Below are 18,726 nucleotides of genomic sequence, written 5' to 3'. Positions count from 1 at the left end.
GTGTTTGTTGAAAGTTACAGTTGGTGATAAGCTTAAAGGTTGAGATGCAGTAAATACCTAGCCATGGCAAAAAAAATGACCTTTGAAAGCCTTGCAAGGTCAGAGTAAACAATGGAGGATGATAATGAGAATGACAATGATGATTCATGAATTCATTTAGTTTATATTTTTACTTCCAAAGCTAATTTTTAAAAGCCAAAATCTTAGTCTTTAATCCAACCCAATCCAGGAGATATTTATTAAAGCCCCTATACTTTTAGATTCAGTCTCTTGTAGAGAAAATGAATTGGGCACAGTGTGTAAAATTCCAGGCTTGGATTGAAGAAGATCTGAGTCTAATTCTGCCTCAGAAATTTTTTGTTTGTCATTTATTCTCAAAGAGGACCATGCCCTCAGAAAGGTGATGTCATGGATTGGATTTAAATGAAGGAAGGCTATACAAATTAATCAGCTTTACTATCTCCTCTGGAGCCTTCTGGGCCCAGTGGAAAGATATAGATCAAGATGACTGGAGATGGCTCCGGATGTCTTGGCCTTTTAAAGATAGGGTCTTTCCCAGAAATGGACTTATTTTTATGAGGCCCGGCAGGTCAATTACCCTGTGTTAAGCTTAGTTTTCTCTCATGAAAAATAGGAGTAATGATCAAAAAGAGATAATATATGTAAAATAGTACAGCCCTTCAGGAGCCAAATAAATATCAGCTCCCTCATATGGATGTCATGGTGGCATTTCCCTGATGTCACAAATATCTTTGAGAGAGAAGGACAAACAAGAAATGTCATTTATTATGTACAAGAGAGACAAACAGTTCCTGGTGTCAAGGAGCTTACATTCTACTGGTGGAAACCAAAATGTAAACAAATAAGTATAGGACAGACTAATTTACAGAGGCAGTTATTTATAAACAAAAGTGTTTTTGCCTTTATGTTTGAATTTTACCATCTTATCTTCTATAACTGTGCTCTAGACTTAGTAAATATATCCACATCTGATCAAGACAAAGAAATCCCCCTTAAATCATTATTCTCAAAAACCCAACCAACAATAGATAGTTATTCTTTATTGTGGACATTAGACTATATAATCTTTGCCCTTGAAACAGATAAGATTATGGCTTAAGTGAATTATTGACTTTTAAAAAAATTAATGTGATGAACATAAGCATATGGTAGTTGAGGTTTAGACAATTGCTCTGGATTCCACTTGCTTTAAGGGTCTTTGAACAAAATTCAGCTTCCTTGGGGGTAGGGAATAGGAGCTTGGCTATAAATACAAAGCTCTGATTTTCCCTTACACTGCCAGCTTTCTGAAACAGTTCATTCCTCTCCAACAAGCATTTAGTAAGCACCTACTACCCGTCAGGCACTGGGCTGGATGCTGGGCCTCCTAAGAGCTTAATGTGGATGGGGGAAAGAGGTAGGATGAGCAGATATGAATCTTAAGTATTCTATGAAGAGAAGAATAGAAAAGTAGGCAGCATGGCTTACGCAACATAGGAATAGGAGAAATCTCATTTTTTCCTTGAAGAGTACACTACCAGATGTGAGAGAGTTGGGAAAGACACACCTTTAGTGTTATAGTGTGAAGGCCCTTGGGAATCAATAGCCAGTGGTCCTGCATAGATGACATTTCCCTTTCCTAGGATCATGGAATGGTAGAGCTGAAGATCTCAGAGATCATCCAGTCTAACTTCTTCAATTTACAGATCAGGAAACTGAGGCTCAGTGACAGGGAAGTGTCACTTATTAAATAATAAGTATCAAAGTTGGGGTTCAATTCCTGGTTCTCTACAGTGCTTTTTCATTGCATTCCAGCCTCGCCTCTGGTCAAACTTCCATTCCTCGTCCTGTATAAGAGGAAGTTCAATCTCAGAGAAAGGAAGTGGCTTATTTTGAGATTAGTTAGGAAGAGAGCCAAAATTAGGATGTGGGTCACCTGACTCTAGTGCTTTTAGACAGCCCTGGTGATGCTTTTAAGTAAAGAAAACTTAACCCCAAACATTGTAATGGGATGGAAATGTAGCTGGACGGGGAGTCAAGAGTGATGTCTGAAGCTTGTCTCTGCCATTAATGTGCTTGGCCACTATGAATACTTCATCTCTCTTGATCTTGTCATCTATTAAATGAGGGGGATTATTAGGCAATCATCAGATCCCTCTAAGTCCCTAAATTCTATAATTAAAAACAAAACAAAACAAAACATATTTCTATATGTTATGTTGTAAAAGAAAAATCAGACCAAATGGGGAAAAAAGCCATGAGAAAGAAAAGGCAAACTAATAAAACAAGTTGAAAATAGTATGCTTTGATCCACATTCAGTCCCCACAGTTCTCCAGATGCAGATGGCATTTTCCATTCCAAGTCTTTTGAAACTGTCTTGAATCACCACTAAGAAGAGCAAAGTCTATCACAAATAATTATGTAGATGGTATTTTCCATCCCAAGTCTAGTGGAATTGTTTTGAATCACTGTATTGCTAAGAAGAACAAGTCCATCACATTGATCATCCCATAATCTTCTGTTATTATGAACAGTGTTCTCCTGGTTCTGTTCACTTCACTCAGCATCAGTTCATATAAATCTTTCCAGGCTTTTCTGAAATCTGTCTGTTCCTCATTTCTTATAAAATAATATTTCGTTACCTTCATATACTATTGCATATTTAGTCATTCCTCAACTGATGGGCATCCACTCAGTTTCTAACTCCTTGCCACTACAAAAAGAGCTGCTGTAAACACAAAATTCTATAATCTTTGGACATGTTTTCTTTAGGGTGCAGAGGCTCTCCCTCATGACCACTAATAGGAAGTAGGGCAATTGATTTGGGTGTCCACCTCTTCCTTTTTTACAATGGCTTGGGACCAGACTACCAAAACAGAACCAATGACCCAGGGCTTTTGTATTAAGGTTTCTAAACAGACCTCCACTATGGTAAAGCTGACTGGGCTGTTAGGAGATAGAATTAGAGAGCCAGGTGAGACCTTTTTGCATGTAGCTTCAGTGGTCCCAGAGATGTTTTTCTTATGTGTTTATATTTTTCCATGTTGGATTTATCCTCCTGGGGAGAGTTTGGTGTAGTGAACTATTTTGTAAGCAGTTGGAGGTCAGAAGACATAGTCCATACTAATGTAAAGAATCATAAGAACCCTGTTACCAAGTAAGTGATGGCCTTGTCCTTGACAACATCCTGTGAGCCCTTTCCTATTTTCCTAGGTGTGCTTGGGCCATAGGTTAATGGAGCCTGGGAAAGAGGCTTTATAAGACTCTAACCCCTTATATCATTTAGGAAATGATGGCAGAGTTCATAGTTCTGTTATTATTCATCTGCTGAGACCCTGAGATGCTACTGTTATATCAATAAGAACTTGTATTTATATAGTTCTTAAAATTTGTAAAATGCTTTCCTCTTATCCAGCCTCTGTGAATACTGATACTATAGCTATAGTAGTAGCAGAGTAGCACGTGGTAAGGTTGGGGTGATAAGTTGGGCCCATAATGGAATTTTAAGGAAAACATTTTTTAACTTTTTTTTTTTTTTTTTTTTTTTTTTTGCTGAGGCTATTGGGGTTAAGTGACTTGCCCAGGGTCACACAGCTAAGAAGTGTTAAGTGTCTGAGGCCAGATTTGAACTCAGGTCCTCCTGACTTCTGGCACCACCTAGCTGCTCCATTTTTTAACTTAAAAAAAATACATGCTATATCCATTGAGGTTGGTTTTTATGACACAGGCAATGGGGAATTATTGGAGATTTTTGAACTTGTCCTGATAAATGATGTTTTGGGAAGATTAATTTAATAAAAGTGTGCAGAATGAAGTGGAAGATAAGGCTACGTAGGAAGCAACAGATTAGGCATGAACACCTGAACGGCAATATTGGCAACAGGGATTCGAGCATGAAAAAATGCATTAAAGGAAGGATCAACAAGATTGATTAGGAATGAGAAACCAGGGAGAAGGAAGAGTTGAAGATGATTGAGATTTTGAGTCTAGGTGAGTGGAAGATTACATCATGGGGGAAAAGTAGGGAATCTAGAGGGAAAATCTGTTTGGTGGCAAGATGTTAAAGTTTATTTCTTGAAATGTTAAGTCCTAGGTGATGGCAAAACTGTAGGAAATCAGGTAAAACTAGATGTAAAACGGAAAGTGTAAGACCGAATTTAAGCGAACGAGTCAAGTTTGGAGATGTGGATTATGAGTGCAGTTTCTGGGCCCATGCTATTCTTCACACAAAATCTCCTAAATCCATCTCAGGTCTGTGACATCTTACAGATCACTACCCATTCAAAACTCCAATTCACAAATTCCTATTAACATGTCATTTGGTTAAAAATGAAAGACATTTGATCAAATAGCAAGACAAATGAGACAGCAAGAAAAGATTCTTCTGAGCACAGATGGGGTATACACTCCCACAGGTTATGATAACCAGTAAAGATGGGTCCATATGCAGAGAACATGTGGGACTGGAATTCATGCACAGAGGGCAAGTGGTAAGGGAGCAGTTGTGGTTGGGGCAACTCATATCTCTGATTTCAATCAATCAATAAACACTAATGATATACCTGTGTTGTGCCATGTCCTTTTATTATATTATATTGCTTTTGCTGCAGATAATTTCTTTAATATCTGTTGCATTGTTTTTATTAGGTATTTTTGCTCACTTTCTCTGGTGATTATGGGGCTCCAGCTCTTCCTGGCCATTTCTTGTTTTCTACTCCCATAAGGTACAGTGATTAGAAAGCCTCTCACTGACAAGAGAAGGTTGGAGTTCTTTTAATGCACGGCTGAGACAATGATCCATCATACCTAGCCAAGAGAGGCTGTTCTTTTCACTAACCTTTGTCTGATATTGATTTGAGTTTCACTGTCTCAAACAAGTATATATCTAGAAAACTAAATTATCTCAGAAAATTAAATTACTCCCACATCCTTGATTATCCAAGAGCCTTTTTGATTGGCCTGCAAATTAAATCAGGAGAAGAACAAAAATTCTGGTGAATTAACTAGACTATATTCTTTACTTTATTATATATATATATAAACACCAGCAACTGAATTGCTGACTTTTGTGTCCCATTCTAACTGTATTTCTGGCTGTTATTTTATTGTTGTTCAGGTGTTTCAGTCATCTGTCTCTCTGTGGCCACATTTGGGATTTTCTTAGTAAAGATACTGAAGTACTTCGCCATTTCCTTCTATAGCTCATTTTACAGATGAGGAAACAGAAACAAACAGGGTCAAGTGACTTGTCCAGGATAACAGTTTGTAAGTATCTAAATCTGGATTTGAACTCAGATTCCCTGACTCAAGGTCTGGTATCCTATCCACTGTACCCCCTAGCTGTCCTATAAATCTCAAAGAAGAGGCCGAGAGTAGACAAGACATCAAGGGAGAAATTGTAAAGAGGAAAAAGCAGAGGGCTGATCGCTCACATGAGGGGACTTTATATTAATATAATCAGTCATTAATATGTCAGCTATGTGAACTAATCGTTTATATACATGAATAAAGAGAGTAGAGGGAGGATTTGAATAGCAAAAATATGTACTTCTCTATTTTGGTTTTGCATACATTCTTCTTGGAAGAGATGGATTTGGAATAAGATGGAATTATGAGAATATAGCTAATCTTCATAGAAATTTATTTTTTTAAAGGAAATAGCTCCTTCAAATGGCTGGTCCTACATTTGTTGGCTAAGTGAGGAACCAAATGCTTTTTTCTCTCTTTACTTGGTATAGAAATATGAAAAACAAAAAACTAACCTTCTAGGTAGAAAATGGAGAGCCATTGGAATCAAATAAAACAGAAGAAGGATTTGATCTTCCAATCTTGATGCTTTTGAGTTTAGGGAGAGCAGAAAAAGAAAATACATACCCCTTCTGTCCTAGAAGCCTCTGTGAGATCCCTTATTGGACAAAATGAGAATCTGGAATTTGGATTGATTAGGGCTTACCAAAACAGCAGCTGCAATGGCCAGATGCTCATCGAAGCATGGGCAAGAAAGAAGAATTTTATTTGATTCAATGTAACTTAATAAACCTTTGTTTTGATTCCTATTATATACAAGACCCTGAGAAAAGGATGAAATGTCCTATCAGGAAAATGCAGTCAGATTTAGCCTGTATCTAGGAGGGAGATATTATAGCCAAAAAGCTTTTATATCTTCTACTAAGCAATTAATACCTCTCTTTTTCTCATCGAAATACAGACTCATTCCCCACTTCCCATAGCATTTTCTCTTAAGCTGTAGGGAGAATTTAACCCCACCCTTGACATATGCGTTAATGACTGCTAATGTAATAATCTTCCTTTTAATAAATGAGAATCCACATGAAAATGGCCAGCTAGGAGCCACCAGGAGTCCCAAGTGTCTTATCGTAGTCTTTAATGGGAATATTAAGGGCACTGAGAAGAAAAATGGGATGCTAGTGGGATGAAGAGGCCTATTTTTTCTTTAATATAATAGAAGTTCACTGCTGGGAAGGATAATTCATTGATCTAGTTCACTAATTGTAAGGAGCTGGTGATTTCTCAAGCTAAGTAATGCATTTCCTTTCAGAAGTAAAGGAAATGATTAGATATACCACAATTGTAGGCATGTAGGGACGGGGTGTGGAGTGTCTCCATATCTAGGAGTGTTGCACAAACCGGTTCAGTGCTTGCAATCCATAGGTAGTCTTGCTCCTTAGGAACTCTGACCCTTAGAATTCTTAGTTGAAGGTTCAATGCTATCTTGTTTAACTACAAATGAGATCAAATGAGACAATATTTGTAAAGTGCTTAGTGCAGGGCCTTGCACATAGTAGGCATTTAGTAACTGTTTGTTCCTTTCCTTTCCCCTTAACTCTGTGTTCAAAATATTTGGCTACGAGTTGGACTGTTTCTAACTTTAAATGGTTTCTGAAGATTCTGCAAAAAGCAGGAAGTTTAAAAAATGTATATCCTGGAAGCTTAATATGAGCAGCTCTTCCCCTACAGCTTCAAGCTAAGGAAGTCCAATAACAGTGGGAGGGAGTGGGTGGTTTCAGGTCTCTTAGAGAGAATAGAATGGAAGGAAGGAAGACACTCTCTTTAAAGAAATCCTGGGCAGAAGGTTCATTTATCATTTTCCCTCAGAGGAAAAGATGCTTTGGTAAAAGGAAGACAATAAAGACACAGATCCTTCTTGCTACTAGCCTGAAATTCTCTGATAGTCAGCAGAAGGAGCTGAGAAGGAACCATTCAATACTCCATTTTGGATTTAGATTGATGCTTCAGTGCTTTTTCAATGCATTTTATGCTGCAGTCTAGATACCACCCCATGACATCATTGAAATTCATCAAAAAATAAAATAAAAAAGGACTACAACAAAAACAACAGCAATAATTACTCTGCGCTAGGGATACATAGGACAAGAAGGACAGTCTCTGCTTTCAAGGAGCTTATTATCTAATGGTAGAATTATTATCTAATGGGAGTGGGGGGGGTGGAGTTAAAAGCAAGCAGCACTGCCCATGAAAAGTAGGGAGTGAGTCAGAAAGCCCAAGTTCTGCCCCTTCTAAAGGAAAGCTTGGGAAGAGTACAATGAGCTGAGAAAGAAGGCCTGAAAGGTTTAGCAGAAGGGTACTATTAAGCTTCCATTCTGGGCTATCAAGAAAATATTTCAGAATGAGTCCCTTAGCTCCTGTAGAGAGACAAAGGGCGAAGGAATGAGATATGGCCTGGAACAGAAGTGGAGCTAAGAGACATTGGAAGTACCCATAGATAGCAAACTCAAGATTTCTTGGGGGCCTTGAAGCAATGTGTTGAGAGTAAATTGGGCTGTAAAATAGGGCAAAGCAGACTGAACTTGGTCCCTGGATCCAGCTTTGTGACTTTCAGGATATCACTTCTTTAGAACTCAACTTCCCCATCTGTAAAATGGGAGTGTTATTCTAGAGGATATTTAAGCAGAATATTGTCTGCTTTAAAAGTCAGGAGAAGGGAGAGTAGAATAACTCAGTCATCCTACTGTCCCTTTGACCCAAATCTCTTCCTATAAGGATCTAAATAAGTTTTCCTTTAGCCAATCTTAAGCTAATGTGATTTCAGGATCAAGGGAAAAGGACCTTTCTTCCCAGCCCCTCCAATCCCTTCCCTCTGGTACTATTTGACTGCTGATTAGAGCTGGAAGACCAAGACTAACTCTCTCAACTTATAGATAAAGAAATCAAAGTGAGCAAAATGATTTGCCCAAAGCCATAGAGGCAGGAAGTAGCAGAGCAGAACACTTACCCCATGACTCCAAGTTCATGAACCTTTCCAAAATTCCCTGATGCTCTTAAATGTTAAAGTCTTGACCACCAGCTAAGTTGTAAAGACTTACCTGAAGTCACAGAAGCAGGAAGAGGCAGAGCTAGGACTCCAGAGCCTATGCCCCTTCCTATCACACCCTGCAATCTGCCTTACCCAAACCTTTTATTATTCTTGTCATTATCATTATGACTTTTTTTTTTTTTTTAACAGAGTAGCTTTATGTCCCCTCCTTCCGCTGATGTTGAAGACCCAGCCTTTAATTAATATCATTAGAAAAGGCTTGAAATGCTTGGACTGTTGCAGTTAGCATTCTGAGATGAGTGAGATTTCAGGCCAAAAGTTACTCTGGTAGCCAATCCTTCCCAGTTGGGGAGGGGGAAGAGTTAGAGAATAGGAAGATCTGGGGTTCTGAAAATGGGGAACAAGGTCCCCATTGGGATATACAAAAGCTAAGAAAAGCATAGCTAGAAAAAAGAAACTTCTCATGCTTTACTGTATTGCCTCAGGCTCGGGCAGATAGAAGCTGTGGGCGAAAGTACTATGTGTCCTTCCTGGCAGTGGAGGTGCCTACCTTGGCAGGACCCACTGTACCCAATCAGTTCTGCTCTGTGTCTTCGCCAGCCCAGCACCCTACTCCTGTTCTCCTGCCCTTTGATCTCTGAACAAGACTTACCTGGGAGAGTCATACTATGTTAATTTCCATTAGGTGACTTCTTGTAGAATTACACTCTCCTCCCCAAGTTTTCTGGGTAATCACAGACACCTTGGCTCTCTCCCAGCTCCTGACTATCACCACTGATATTTGCCCGTTTGTTATTTCCCACCTTGCTTAAGAAGTTTCAAGGGAAGGGAAGCTAAATAGTACAGTGGATAAAACACCAGCCCTGAAATCAGGAGGACTTGAGTGGAGGAAAAGTAGAAAGAACAAAAGGAGGAGGAGGAGGAGGAGAAGGAGAAGGAGGAGGAAGAAGAGGAGGAGGAGGAAAATGAGGAGACATCCTCTCTCTGATTACTGCTTTTCCTTCTCCCTAAACCCAAACACTTTGGATCAAAGTTCTAGAACTCAGAGGCTATCTAGTCTGTTTAACATCAGGAAATGGAGGTCCTGTGACAAATGACTTATCCAAGGTCATAGAGATAATAAGCATGAGAGGTGAGATTTAAACTCTGTCCTCTGACTTTAAAGTGTTTTTTTTTTTTTTTTTTCCTTAAAGTACCCACACTACTTCCTTTATTGGGAGAAGCTAGGTGCTGGGAGGTAGCTAGGTGGCACAGTGGCTAGAATAACAAACCTGGAGTCTAGAAGATTTATCTTCCCGAATTCAAATTTGACCTCAGACACATGCTACCTGTGTGACCTTGGACAACTCATTTCACCCTATTTGCCTCAATTTCCTCATTTGTAAAATGAACTGGAGAAGGAAGGGCGAACCCTTCCAGTATTTCTTTCAAGAAAACCCCAAATGGGGTGCATCCAGATGGTGCAGTGGATAATAGGGCACTGGCCCTGGAGTCAGGAAGACCTGCACTCAAATCTGGCCTCAGACACTTAACATTTACTATATATGTGATCCTGGGCAAGTCACTTCAATAATTACCTCACAAAAAACAAACAAGCCAAAAAACAAATCCAAATTGGGTCATGAAGGCTGGCCTCCACTGAAAAATGATTGGATACCATCAATGTGCAGGCTCTTTGAAGGCTGGGACAGTTTTGCTTTTTGTCTTTGTACGGTCAGATCCTAGTCCAAACTGGGTGCCTTTGGACTGAATTCAGTTAACTTCTCCCTAGATCTTGGCCTTTGTGACACGGTTTTGTGCAATCAGTGTACTGATTGTGCACTAGTGACATCGTGAAATTAAAAGGGACTTTTTTGTGTGTTGTTTCACTGAAAAAAAGTGCAGTTGTGTGTGTGTGTGTGTGGGGAGAGAAGAATGACTTGCTGAGCAAAATGCTATGTTAATGCCCCTTTATTGTGTTGTTGCTTGAACAGCAGGCACAGTGAAATTTGTTCCTCTTCGCAGAATTTGTTCTACAGCTAGAAGTCCCATTCTTCCCCCAAAAGGGCTCTTGCTGATTTCACAGCATTAGTGGGATCATATTTTAGTGGCCAGCTCCTTCCTCCCCTCCCTTCAGGGCAGCTGCAAACACAAGGAGGAGGACATTTACCAACTTAGATCCAGGGAGTCTTAGACGGAAAGTGTGTGTTTTTTTAAAAACTAGGAGAATATTGTCCTCCTTGTGAAATGTTAGTCTTTCCCCTCCCTCCTCTCTTCTTATCAGATCTCTAATATCATGTGTGTGAAAGCACAGTTTGCTTTCCAAAGGTTTATTCTCACACATTTTCCAACAATGGAAATTTCCTCGCTGGCAACTTCTCTGTGGTTGTAATCATCGCTGGCATTTGCATAACATGGCACTAGAATGTTTTCAAAATGCTTTACAGATATTCTCTCATCTGGTTGGCCCAGCAACCCTGTGGAGGAAAACAGGTGCTTTGATTATTTTATAAAACAGGGGAAAGGGGAAACTGAGCAGCAAAGTGGTAATCCCACTTATTGAAGAGAGATTTGAACTCAAATTCTCCTGATTCTAAGCAAAGTTCATGCTCCCCTCCACCACTCTGCTTCCTTCCCTCAGAGTTGATGGGGATGCCCCCATTTATTCTGGGTAAATCCATCTACTGCAAATTGTCAATGTCTGTAATGCAGAAACTCCCTGAAGTGAAAGATGTGTTTTCTGCTTTCCACAGATCCCTGACTTTATCCTCCCCCTAAGGCCATGCTTCCTTGTTTCTGAGTTATGACTACCAGGACATTGCATATGATCAGAATAACTATTATTTATACTGAGTGAAGCCTGGAGGTGTTGGATTTCCGGCTGTAAGGACTGCTTTTGGTTTTCTTCTTCATGGCCACATGGTATTTCCCACCTTATCAGGTGGTGTTCCTCCAAGTATTTACATGTGTATATTATTTCTGGGAGTTGTATAATTTTTTTTTTTTTCTGAGGCAATTGGGGTTAAGTAAGTTGCCCAGAGTCACACAGTTGGGAAGTATTAAGTGTCTGAGACCAGATTTGAATCCAGGTCCTCCTAACTTCAGGGCTGGTACTCTATCCACTGCACCATCCAGCTGCCCCAAATTGTATAATCTTTATAGGAATAGGGACTAGATATATTTTCCATTACTGTAGGGAATTCCACATGAGGAACCTTACAACAAGCCTGGAAGATAACTTCTATAGCTATGATTGTTTTCATTTTACAGATGAGAAAACTGAAGTTCATTTAGAATGAACTTCAGTGCAAAAGGGCCTGAAGTATACTTAAGTCATCTGTTCAACTTTGTAAATTTATATATGAGGAAGTGACATAGGATTCAAACTAAGCTCTTTCTGTCCCTAAATTCCAGGGCCCTATCCACTTCCTCATCCTTTCTTCTACCTATTTTAATTAAACCCTTTTCCTTCTCCATTTTTGCTACCATGATGAGCTTTTTACATAAATTCTTATGAATTATGGCTTATTATTTTTTTTCCCCCTGAGGCTGGGGTTAAGTGACTTGCCCAGGGTCACACAGCTAGGAAGTGTTAAGTGTCTGAGACCAGATTTGAACTCTCCTCCTCCTGAATTCAAGGCTGGTGCTCTATCCACTGCGCCCCCTAGCTGCCCTCATAAATTATGGCTTATTTCCATTCCCAGTCTGGCCATTTTTAAAAGTAGCAAATGGAAGTCATATACCTAAAAAGTGGGCTTCTTTTTTATTTTTTATTAAAGCTTTTTATTTTCAAAATATATGCATGTATAATTTTTTAACACTGACCCTTGCAAAACTTTCTGTTCCAAATTTTTTCCTTCTTCCCTCATCCCTTCTCCTAGATGGCAAGTAATCCAATACATGTTAAATATGGTAAAATATATGTTAAATCCAATATATGTATACATATTTATACAATTATCTTGCTGCATAAGAAAAATCAGATCAAAAAGGAAAAAAAAATAAGAAAACAAAATGCAAGCAAACAATAACAAAAAGAGTGAAAATGCTATGTTGTGTTCCACACTCAATTCCCCCAGTCCTCCCTCTGGGTGTAGATGGCTCTCTTCATCACAAGATCATTGGAATGGGCCCGAATCACCTTATTGTTGAAAAGAGCCACATCCATCAGAGTTGATCATTGTATAATCTTGTTGTTGAAATATATAATGATCTCCTGGTCCTGCTCATTTCACTCAGCATCAGTTCCTTTAAGTCTCTCCAGGCCTTTCTGAAATCATCCCGCTGGTCATTTCTTATAGAACAATAATATTCCATAATATTCATATACCACAACTTATTCAGCCATTCTCCAACTGATGGGCATCTAATCCATTTCAGTTTCTTGCCACTACAAAAAGAGCTGCCACAAACATTTTTGCACATGTGGGTCCCTTTCCCCTCTTTAGTATTTCTTTGGGATATAAGCCCAGTAGAAACATTGCTGGATCAAAGGGTATGTACAGTTTGGTAACATGTTCCAAATTGCTCTCCAGAATGGCTGGATTCTTTCACAACTCCACCAATAATGTATCAGTGTCCCAGATTTCCCACATCCCCTCCAATCCCCTAGTCATTATCTTTTCCTGTCATCTTAACCAATCTGAGAGGTATGTAGTGGTATCTCTGAGTTGTCTTAATTTTCATTTCTCTGATCAATAGTGATTTAAAGCACAAAAGTGGGCTTCTTAGCTAAAGCATGCCCAAAGTATTCATGAAACACACACAGACTTCAAGAGTTTTTGTACATCATTCACTCTATGGCTTGGGCTTCTGAGAAGAAATCACAATTTTTTACAAAGCAACTTAAGGAAATTCAGAATCAATGATTTAAGAATTTATTGAGTACAGACTAGAAGTCCAGCACCAGACCTCAGATGTCTTGGTTGGTGAGTAAAAGCAAACTCATGATATCTATCTGGTTTCATGATAAGACCATATCTTGTCACCTGTCCTGAACAATAAAGAAATCAATACTACCATTTTTTCTGGAAATCAAACACTTTAATATGTGAATAACTTTGATGGTGTATTATTTATTTAGCCTTTTAACATAAGTGATGTTACTTAAGAGCCAAAGACAACTTTATTTTAGACAAGTTATATAAATAGAAACACATCTATGGGGGCTTGAGATCTAGAGTGGTGAATCTGAGAAGTGCAGGCCCTCACAAAAGAGTTTCCCCAAAGATCCCGAAAAAATCTGAATTCAACCTCATTGTGGTAGCCTTTCTTTGGGAACCCAGACCTATCATTGAAGGCAGATTAGAGTGACTGAACCAGAAAAAGGAATGTATTCATGAAAATGTATATCCTCTAAGATGTTTAAACATCGTAGATCAAACATTCTTCTTTGGCCCTCTGTTATATGTGTTTTCTCTTTCATTAGAAAATAAACATATTGAGGGCAAGTACTATCTTGCTTTTAAAAGTATTTTTATCTCCAGTGCTTATCACAGTACTTGTGTTTAAAAGACCTTAAATTCTTTTTTCACTCACTTACTATTATAAGCACTCATTGTTAAAGATAAGGAATTATAAGGTATGGTTCTTCCCTTCAAGTTTTATAAAGTTGTGAATACATGTAGTCTTCATCTTCATGTGAACACTAGAAAAACAGATATAGAAGGGTGTGATTTACTTGAGGTCTCCTAGTGAGCTAAATGCTTCTGATTTTTATAATTAGAACTTTACAGCTTTGCTTTTAATTAGCTGGCTATTCATCATTGGAAAGCCACTTAATTTGTCTGTGTATTATTTCCCCATCCATCTGTAATGGGTGTATCCGGCATCTATGCCCTTTGTATAGCACCTATACCTCTCATATCAGAGACACATATGTATGTATCCATGCATATGAATGCATTCTCTTGTTTGACTTAGATTTCAACTTGCCCTCATGTGATAGATCTAGATTCCCAGAGAAAGACCACCACAATGGGGTTGAATCCACATTCTCTTAGGATCCTTGAAGAAATTCTGTTGTGAGGATATATATTTCTCAGACTCAGCCCTTTAAGTCTTGAGCCCCCATGTATGTGTTTCTATTTATATAATTTGTCTCTAACAATAATGTCACCTTTAGAGCTTAAGTATCACCAATTATTTTAAAAGGCAAAAGAAATAATAAAACGATTATAGGTACTCATATATAAATAAAACAAATGTATGAAAAATGAGTACATTATAATTCACATATAGACCTATCAAGGGACTCAGTATCTTTGGAGGAGAATGGGAACACACAGGATACTATGGATGAGGAAAATCCACGTGTTTAAGGTCATTTACAACTCTGGAATTGTAAACTTTGGTGTCCTCAAGAACTGTCAAAAAACTTGCTGAATGTGACTTCTCTGTTAAATAAAGGCTTTTACTGCTAAATTGAGTTGATCCAGCTGGACTTAAGTGACATTTCACTAGACATGATGTCTCAGCCAAACTAGTTAATCCACTGGGTAACTTCTCTGATTCTCTGTTTCCAAACTGTCCCTTTGATCAGCTAGATTTACTTCTCAACAGCAGCTGTAATGTCCATCACTTTCAGTTTCGAGTTTAACTAATGCAATCCCAAAACTTATCTTTTCACTTTTCTTTTCTCATTTTTCTAGGTTCCGGTTCCAGACCATCTCTAAGATTATTTTATGAGAAGTTTATGAGAAGTAATAAAATCTTTATCTTCTAGCTATAATCAGATAAAGTGGATTTGTCTCAAAATCATCGGATAGTTTTAATGTTTGTATCAGTTTATTATAGTTTATCACATTCAGAACCCAGCAATAACTCACTGTTTATCTCAGACCTGAATCTGAAAGTAACTACTTAAGAAACTGTTTCTTAGAGTTACTGTTTCTCTAAGGATTCTGAATATATTTAACTTAGCAATAAGCCTTAAAGGGACAGTACATTGCATGTAAAATGAAAGTCTTGGATGAAATAAGGTCAAAAGTCTCTCTTGACTTTAAATTCTGTCATCTTAATGCTGGCATTTTACAGATGAAGTAACATGATCAAGGAGGTTAAATATCTTGGGTCACACACATAGCTGGTACTTCATTGCCCAATATCCTTTCTAGTATATCCTGCTTCTCACTTCTTCCTTACAATCCATGGGATAATAGTTTGCAACTATGAAACAATGGAAGAAGATTATAAAACAATATGCCTTGAGTATTAAGTGGTAAGACACAATGTAAGAGATCAGAAAATAAGATCAATGAGAAATAAGAGTAATGGAGGAAGATTTCATGGAAAAGTTAGAACATGGAAGAAGAGTAGAATTTGAGATAGGCAAAGATAAGAATTTATCGTTCAGTGTCTCCCAGGAGTTAACCTGGATTTTCAAAGGTTTAGACGGTTCTGAAAGTACAGAGATGTTATTCATAGAGCCAATCTGAGGGTCAGTTCATCTAAATTGTACCAGGTAATCTTGCCTTCCTCTCTCTAGAAAAGGAATAGGATTGGTTCATCAATAAATCAGAAAATATTAATAAAGTGCCCTATTATGGGCAGGACACTGTGCTAGTGATAGAGAAACAAATATGAAAAAGAAAGTTTCTGCCCTCATGAAGCTTATAATCTAATGAAGAAAGACAACATACAAAAGGAAGTTAAAAGTGGAATTGAAAGCAATGTTGGCCACACTTCTTTGGATGGACTCCATTATGCCTCTAATTGTTATTAGAACACTCATTATTCTGAGAGATTGTGGTTGTTCAATGATATCTGATTCCTTGTGACTATTTGAGATGGGTCTTTGTTTTTTTTTTTTTTTTTTTTTTTTGAGTTTTGGAGGCAAAAACTGGAATGGTTTGCTCTTTCCTTCTCCAGTTCATGTTAAAAATGAGGATCTGAGGCAGAGTTAAGTGAAATGTTCAGGGTCTCACAGCTAATAACAGCCATGGTGCCCATATCTCCTCAGTATCCTCTGTGCCTCTTATTGGATAGCTAAGAGGTAGCGCAAAGGACTCTCCAAAGCCTCCATTTAAAAGGGGCTCTGGGGCAGCCATCTCTTGATTTTCCACCCAACAGCACTCTTTCTTGACTGTACACCATCGTACCCCCTACCTCATCATACCCTCTACTCTTTCCCATCTCCGTTAGTAGCTTCATTAGCTTCTCTTATTTAATCATAAGTTCCTTTTTTCTCATATTTTTATCTCAGCACTTAGTACATGTGCCCTGCACATAGCAGGTACTTAATATGTATTGATTTACGGAATGACTGACCAGAATTACATTTTCTTTAGAGAGAGAAAGCTGGAAGCAAAATCAAGTCAGATGAGCAGCTCCATTTAGGCTCTGATAACCCTCCTCTTTACTTACCTGGTCAAATCTAGTAAATGCTCTATAGGGGTATGAAAGCATTTCCAGTTATGAATCAAAACCAACAAAGACTCCTCTCTCCCTCTCCTCCCACCACAAAGACAACTGGAGGAGAGAAAATCTTGAAACCCCAACCATAGACATTGTTACATCACTGTGCCTCTTAGCTTCCATTGGTCTCTTCTTGGCCCTTAGTCCATTGATCTCGATCACGGTATCCACTGACTGGCAAGTTTTACTATTGAGTTCTCCCAAATCTGAAAATGTAGAACAATATCCATAAACACCAACCACCTTCCTGTTCTCTAACAGTCTTAAATACTCCCGTCTCTTCCATGTAGGCATTGTTCTCACTGTTGATTTTGAAGAATCTCCTCCAAAAAAGTGTCTCCCATTCATGTGTTAAGATCATACAAGATTCTTCGACAGGCGTGACATCAGATACCTTTACTCCCTGATCTTCTGATTAGCAATATCAATAGAAGCCCAAACCATTACTATGCTTGCCATAAGGGTTTGCCCCTGTTGTGGAAGGCATCCGATGTAGAGTCCAAATGGAGGAGGAATTCTCTACAGAAGATGAGGGTCTCCAGATTCTTAGGTACCCAGTTGGAAATGCTAGTGCAATCAGGAGCTCATCTTTCCACGTGTTCCTTTCATTCCCACACTACATACACTTACAGGAAGAACGTGATCTTGCAGGCTTCCTGTCCTGCTATACCCTGCTCTCACCCTGATTTGGGCTGTGAAGAGCTCGGGGAGCAGCAAGCAGCAGGACAAGGGAATGTCGTATCCTAACCACCCCCTCTCAAGACATGTTGATTTATTTTCAGCAACTGCAGAAGTCTGAGAAGCAGCATTGGATCCAATTCATTCCTGCCATTAAGTTATACAATCATTTCTGTGCAAAACTTGGTTTTAATTAGGAAATTAAGACTATATTGCTTGGGGAAACCATATGTCGAGCTACATGTGTGAAAAATCAGATATTCACGAATGTATCTTACAGTTGTAAGAACCATAATAAGAAACTGTCTTCTCTGACCCAAGAGCTTAGAAAAATTCCAAGTCATCTCTCTGTAGTTCCACCCCCATACAGCCCCAACCTTTTGGTCCAGATCCAAAACAGTTAGTTTTTCCTCCCCATCTCAGATCTAAAGAGTTAAGGCTGTGATTGCTTTATCTATGCAAAACAGGATAATTCATATCCAAATAGCAAATTCACTTAAAAAAAAAAAAAAAAAAGACATTCTGGATTGTGATAAATGAGAGCCTATAGAAAGGAGGAAGTAAGGGAAAGTAAGGAGCAAAGGTCAAATGCTAGACCATGGTCATCTGGGAAACAGACTAGAAGAAGGCTGTTTGGCTACTGTACTCTATCCAGACTGGTTAGCAGCATTTAGGCTACCCAAGAGGGTGGGGATCAAAGTGAGGATGGAGGTAGGGAGGTCCCTAACACTTCCAAAGGCTTCTGCTAATTTTAAACAATTGTTGGGCCATTATGTGTGAGATATGTAGATAGATAGACAGAGACAGATAGATACAAGTATACACACACACACACACACACACAGCCATTTCACTCACTGTTCCCCACATAAACATATGTAAATATTATATATAATGTATATATATATTAATGTATGTATCTATATGTGCATATATATATGTATGTATATGTATGTTTGTGTGTGTGCAGACAGAGTTTTATTACCCCTATTTATTGATGTGACTGTAGAGTTATAGGGATGTTGACTCTGGGAATTCTAAGCCACCATCCTTATCAGAATCCATTGCAGATTCATAATTTTATGGCTCATCCTAAAAGTAAGGATTTATACAATCAAGAAATATTTATCAAATGCCTACCAGGCACTGTATTAGGTAATGGAGATACAAATATAGAAATGGAACAACTCTGTTTTTAGGAGCTTCTAATTTATGGAAGTCAGGACAATTTGTACACATGTAAATGTAACTTGCTTTTAGCCAGACCCAAAGTGTACAGAGAAATTTAAGGAATCTGTTGACGACCTCCCTCCAATTAATCAACATTCTTCTCCAAGTCTATATTCCCTGTGGGCCA

The 18,726-nt window shown here is 38.5% G+C and overlaps 1 long non-coding RNA gene across 1 annotated transcript in view; it reads left to right on the top strand.

Annotated features, from left to right (window-relative positions):
- Positions 1 to 15,006, top strand: part of LOC141544485 (uncharacterized) — a 38,704-nt gene extending 23,698 nt beyond the window's left edge. Inside the window, exons 3-4 of the long non-coding RNA XR_012482613.1 lie at positions 5,118 to 5,266; positions 14,927 to 15,006. This is a non-coding gene — a long non-coding RNA (uncharacterized LOC141544485). The remainder of the gene's footprint in view (positions 1 to 5,117; positions 5,267 to 14,926) is intronic.
- Positions 15,007 to 18,726: the final 3,720 nt, after the last annotated feature.

This window comes from Sminthopsis crassicaudata, chromosome 5, assembly GCF_048593235.1.
Source record: "Sminthopsis crassicaudata isolate SCR6 chromosome 5, ASM4859323v1, whole genome shotgun sequence".
NCBI classification, from domain to species: domain Eukaryota; kingdom Metazoa; phylum Chordata; class Mammalia; order Dasyuromorphia; family Dasyuridae; genus Sminthopsis; species Sminthopsis crassicaudata.
Note: the sequence above shows the minus strand (reverse complement) of the source record. Positions and strands in the feature narration are given on the sequence as shown.